This window comes from Peromyscus californicus, unplaced genomic scaffold, assembly GCF_007827085.1.
Source record: "Peromyscus californicus insignis strain IS unplaced genomic scaffold, ASM782708v3 Scaffold_13__1_contigs__length_99412109, whole genome shotgun sequence".
NCBI classification, from domain to species: Eukaryota; Metazoa; Chordata; class Mammalia; order Rodentia; family Cricetidae; genus Peromyscus; species Peromyscus californicus.
Window position 1 is genome coordinate 84,741,808 of NW_026294424.1, and position 6,655 is coordinate 84,748,462.

The window sequence follows — 6,655 nt, forward strand, 5'->3', positions numbered from 1 at the left end:
TATTTTAGGTGCCAGGCAGAAAAAAAGGGAAGTAATCCTGTACAGATTTCTGTCGTGAGCAACATTATGGCACCCTCTGCTGTCAGGAAGCAAAATCGGAGGTCCCCTTAGGGCTTTTTTCCTACAAGTTCCTCCAGCATCCCGGTTCTTACCAGATACAAAGGCATAATTTAGAGGGAGGAGAAAAGGCTTGAAGCAGGCAAGACACAGCAGCAACCATAAAGAACAGCAATCCAGTCCGTGTGTGTAGCAAGTAAGAAAGGAAAGGGACAGGGGCTGTGCTGAGAATCTCCAGTCAGCAGATCCCATAGCAGCCCAAAACAGCTATTCCTGCCTAAGCCCTTTCATGAGGAACCCTTGACAAATAGTCCATGAAACAGAGAAAGATGGAGTATGACGTCCTAGGTCACACAGCAAAGCCGAGATACAAACTTGTGTTCTTAGCCACTTTTGCTCTACTTTATAACAGTTAGCTAGGACTACTAGTGGCAGGGGGCAAACGTCCTTAAATACATTAATATTTATTCTTACTCTCATCTAAAAAAAATTTCCTGATTGCCAGGAAAATTTCTCTCTTCATCCTAAGCAAAGAAATTAAGAAATAATGTCAGTCTCTTGCCCACAAAGTTTAATCTGTCCAAAGTTGAAAAGGATTCTTTTCTAAATTTAGGGAAAAATTTATTCTTAGGAATAAATTTATTGTGAAATCAGAGTCACAGTAACCTCCAAGACAATGCCCTCCAGCACAGCCTCACTGAAACTGGCACTTGTTTTACAGGGCTGAACAGACTCCCGGAATGTTCCACACTCAAAGACTAGTCTCTTGATGAGTAACACCATAACAGAAGGGTGGCACTGAGATGTGTGGAGCGGACGTGCTTTCTTCGTAAGAGACACAAGGCCAGTTCTCCTCCTCCTCCTCCTCCTCCTCCTCCTCCTCCTCCTCCTCCTCCTCCTCCTCCTCAGTGGAAAGGTCTGAGTCAGAGCAGGTGGGAGCTGGAGAACTGTAGGACAAAACTCCTCATATGGTGCTAGAAGAAATACCAATTCTGAGCCCCTCCTGACAGAGCCAGAAGCAAGGTCCAATCACTCAACACTGTTTACCCTGTCTGGGTTCTCCTGCTTCTGACTCCAAGTGATAACAGTAGTGCCTAGGCCCTGTTGTGATTGGAGACTTAGAGGGATCTGTACAGCTCACTACCAGCACAGGCAAGAGACTCCCCAGTGTTATGAACAGGTAGAGGCATGTGCCCTCATAACCATGAGGACCTAGAATGCTCCAGACAGTCCCTGGGGCCTCACACTTTAGCCTTCAGACTTCACCAGACAAATCCTGGATGAGGTCAGTGTTAGTCTATCCTAGGGAAAGGCTATTCACATCATCCAAAGGACTGTATCAGGGTCTCTGGAATACAGTGTTGTCCTCTGTTCCTGCTTCAGCTGAGCAAACAGAAAATTCTGTCCCCATTTAATAGTACTGAGAATAAATGTATCTTTCTCCTTGGGCCTTCCATTCATCCCACTCTATCAGAGGAAGAAGTCATCTGATTGGTGAAATCTAGGAAAAGATCATTGCACGTCCATGGTCTGGGACCTTCTGAGGATCGATGATTTCCCCAGGCAGCTGCAATGCTTAGGACTCGCTGCCCCCCTTCCCAGGAGATGGGCCCTGTGGACAAAGGCCTGCTCAGTGATGCCTGGGGAAACTCAATTTAGAGTAAAGAAGGACACATAACCAGATACCTGGCATGTGTCTGGTGTAAAATACATTTTGTGAGATTGAATAAATAAAGGTCTCTTGGGCAGATTCCAGTTGGATTTAGTTAATCCTTGAATTTCTAACTCAAGAAAATTATGGTAACATCAGATTTCAATCATTATGTTCCAAAAATAAACATTTCTAGGGGAAAATTTCCAAAGAGATTTTTGTCCATATATGTACATGCACACGTGTGCATGTGCACATACATTTCACACACTTATTCCTCCTCCTTTTTATTTACTGTGTCTTTCACATCATGCATCCCCATCCCATTCATTTCCCTGTCCCTTCGTGTCCACCCTCTGCCCTTGTAACCTCCCCCTCAAAATAAAATTTGAGAAAAAAAAAGAGAAGGAAAAAAAAATCAATCACTGTAGTGTGACACAGTGAATCACACAGTACACTCTTTTACCCATGTATCTTTACTTGCAAGTCACACATACCTCTAATCACATTCTTCCATACAGTGAAAACTTGGGAACAAATTCACCTCTCACTGAAAATTCAAGATTCTTCTATCTATAAAGCAGCAAGTAAGAAAGCTAAGAAAGAAGACTCAAATAAAACCAGAAATGAAAGGCAAATCCACTAGTATTATAAAGATGCAAAGTACAAGAAGAGACTAGTATGGACAATTATGGACAATTTGAATAACCTAGAAGAAAAGGATCAATTCTTAAGAACCTACAATCTATCAAGATTGAATTAGAAAGAGAACCCTGAACAGACCAAAAACAAGGAGATTGTAAGCCGATAACATAAAAACTCCCGTGGAGATTTTGAAAACTGAACTGGCTCAGCAGGTAAGAGCTCCTACAGCACTTGTAGAAGGCCCCAGTGGGATCCCAGCTCACAACTGCCTGTAACTCCAGCTGGGGGCGGGGGGCAGGGGGGGCAATGCCTCTGGGATGCATGTGAAATCTGCAAAGAATCAATAATAGTTTGTTTTGTTTTTTTAAAAAAGCTCCCAGCTAACGTCATACAGCAAAAAATTAAAAGTGCTTCCTCTAAGGTCAAGAACAAGATAAGGATGCCTCCTGGTCTCACCACATTTTCCCAACAGAATACTGGAGAATTTAGCCACAGCAGTAGAAGAATAAGAAACAATAAGATTTCTGTCCTACTTAGGATTACTATTGCTGTGCTCAAACACCATGACTAAAGCAACTTGGGGAAGAAAGGAGTAAATAGTGGGTTACAGTTCCACATCACTGAAGTGGAACTAGCCGACTGACCCCTGGTCAGTTTGACACACAAACACATCACCACTAAGCCAGAACCATTTTTTTCTTGTTCATCAACAAGATCGCACATTAATAAAGACATCACAATTATAAAATCAGTTTTAACACTTAAGAAGTCCCACAGCCTTACAAATTCAAACACCTTAAAAGTTGTCTCTTTAAGCCAGGGCTACACAGAGAAACCCTGTCTCAAAAAAGTTGTCTCTTTAAAAATATCCAGTCTCTTTTAAAATCCAAAGTCTCAGTAAAACTCCAAAATCTCTTTTTTAAAAGTTTAAAGTCTCAGGCTAGAGAGATGGCTCGGTGGTTAAGAGCGCGTACTGCTTGTTCTTCCTGAAGATCTGAGTTTGATTCCCAGCATCTACATCAGGTGGTTTACAACTAACTACCTGTTACCACCCAGTTCCAGGGGTATCTGACACCTCAGACATCTGTGGGCACTTGCATTCACGTGATATGTGCATATAGACACACACACACACACACACACACACACACACATAATTAAATAAAAATTTTAAAGTCTCTCAGCTGAGGCCTCCTATAAAATAAAATTTAAAAAATGAACTAAATACTTTCTTACTTCAAGAAGGAAGAACCAAAGCAATAGTCACCATCTGAACACAGCAAACCAAGTTCCAGCAGGTCCTGGTATCCTGCAGATCACAGCTGATTCTTCAGTCTCAGCTAACCAGAACCACCAATTCTTAAACCAAAACAGCAAATGATCCTGGCAGTCAGTAAGGGACTCTCAAACCCGTTAAACTTCACATCATCTGCACTGCTCTCAGCATTCTTACCTTCCAGGCTCTCACAGAACAGTTCAACAAGGTTTTCAACACTCAGGTGACTTTTCTCACCTGAAGTTCCAAAGTCCTTCCATGATCCTCCCAAAAACATAGTCAGGTCTGTCACAGCAATACCCCACTATCCTGGTACCAATTTCTGTCCTAGTTGGGGTTACGACTGCTGTGATGAAACACCATAACCAAAGCAACTTGGGGAGGACAGGGTTTACTAGCTTACCCTTCCACATCACTGTTCATCATCGAAGGAAGTTGGGGCAGGAACTCAAAACAGGACAGGAACCTGAAGGCAGGAGCTGACAAAGACCTTGGAGAAGTGCTGCTCACTGACTTGCTCCTTGTGGCTTGCTCAGCCTGCTTTCTTATCGAATCCAGGACCACCATCCCAGGAGCGGCCCTGCCCACAATAAGCTGGGCCCTCCTCCATCAATCACTAATTAAGAAAATGCTCTTCAGGCTTGTCTGCAGCCCAGTCTCAGGAAGGCATTTTCTCAATTGAGGCTCCCCCCTCTAGATGATTCTAGCTTGTGTCAAGTTGACATAAAAGTAGCTGGCACAGTATCCAAGCCTTAGATCAAAAGAGAGATTTTCTGTCTTCAGATGACCTCTTAAATATAAAAAATCCCTAAGAGTCCATCAAAAATCTCACACATGTATACACCGTACTTGGGTCATATCCATTCCAACCAAGATCCCCTAACACATCACATCCCAACTTCATTTTTTTTTTTTTTTTTTTTTTGAGACAGGGTATTTCTGTGTAGCCCAGGATGGCCTTGAACTCAGAGATCTTCCTGACTCTACCTTCTAAGTTATAGGACTAAAAGCAAGCACCAACATGCCTGGTCCCTGTCTTTTTTTTTTTTTTTTTTTTTTTAATTTATGTGTATACTCGGGTGTGAATTTGTGTTGGAAACCCTGAAATTCTGATCTGGGAGCTGGGAACCAAACTCAGGCTCTTTGGAAGAGAAGCAAGTACTCTTAACAACTGATCCATCTCTCCAGCTGACCCTACCCTTTTTTTTTTCTAATGAATAACCCACTGGGTCCAATTACACAGTGCTGTCCATGTACACATAGGTGGGACATCCACTGGAGCATGAATAACCAACCTACCAGCTACCCGTACTCCCTAATAAAGGTAACACCCCCTCCATCGGCAGCCTTCCCTAAGGGGTAGGGTTCAGGAATCACTTCTCCACTAAGCAGGACTTCTGACTGGCTTAACCTCATATAGTTCTTGAGCAGGCAACCACAGCAGTTCTACGTTCATGAGTGCAACATCCTCGTCACGGCCAAAACAGAACTTCCCAGCTTTCCTCCTCATCCTCTTACATTCTTTCCAGCCACCCCCACTAGGCAGTTCCTTGAGCCTGAGATGACCCATCCATGGCTGGCACATTCATTAAGAGGTATATTTAATACTATTACATAAACACAAAAAAGTCTTTTGAAATGAGAGCACTCGCCAGGAAGAGCTCATCCCACTCATTCATCTTACTTCTGAGAATTTAGAAAATAATTCATTTGTTTACATTGAATGTATATACTGTTTACATTAATAAACAGAGTATGTTGGTCAAATATGAGAAACGGCAGAATGTACCACTACAAGGGTAGGTGCTTTTGTATATACTGTTCATTGTCATCTCTAAAGCATCTAGAATCACAACTGGCTTACATCTGCTTGGTAAATATCTGCTGAATGAATTACTCTGTGGAGAAGTAGTTTTGACAGATTGAAAGAAATTATTTGCAATGTTAATAGTTGCCTTAAAGCCTTGGAAGAGCGTCATTACTTTACATACCACCTTCCCCAATCACTCATACATACATAAAAACACCTCAAAAGAAAGAAGAGAACTTCTTTTACATTATAAAATGCTGTGGGATGTTCTGTATGTCAAATGTGTTGCTGATTAGTCAATAATTAAAACACTGATTGGCCATTGGCTAGGCAGGAAGTGTAGGCGGGATAAGGAGGAGAATAAAGCTGGGAAGTGGAAGGCTGAGTCAGAGAGACACTGCCAGCCGCCACAATGAGAAACAGCATGTGAAGATGCCGGTAAGCCACGAGCCATGTGGCAAGGTATAGATTTATAAAAATGGATTAATTTAAGCTGAAAGAACAGTTAGCAAGAAGCCTGCCACGGCCATACAGTTTGAAACCAATACAAGTCTCTGTGTTTACTTGGTCGGGTCTGACGGCTGTGGGACTGGCAGGTGAGAGAGATTTGCCCTGACTGTGGGCCAGGCAGGAAAACTCTACCTACAAATGGCGTCCAACGTGGTGGCAAGAGTTTCCACCTAAAAACCTGAGAAAAGATTCTAAAACGGAGCTAAAAACAGTTCCTAATTGTCTCTCTCAAATGAGCGGCAGCTGCTGGTTTGAGCTACTGGTGGGTTCCTAGCGTGCGTGCTCGACCTGCCTATGGCGGGAATGAGGCCTCTGCAAGTGGCACATTAAGCAGCATGGTGGATTTAGCCTTTGCAGGTACAAAACAAAAAAAGAGGTTTCTGGACTACATGCTGCTTGGATAAAAGCATAGACCCAGGATAGCTCCCAGAGCTGGCGGTAAACCATGGCCATGTTGGGAAGCTGAGGTGGGTGGATCCAGCAGCCACAGCTGCTGCAGTTTAAGGCAATAGATTCACAATAAGACAGATTCAGATGTAATAGTTTACAATGTGTGTAAAAGATACGTAGGCTTGAAAGAGACAAAAAAGATGATATATAGAGTTATAGAAATAAATACATAGTTTTAAAAAATAAAGTCTTTAAAGAGACAGTAAAGGTAGTATAAAAAATAAGCCACGTAAAAATGGATATTACACAGAGAATC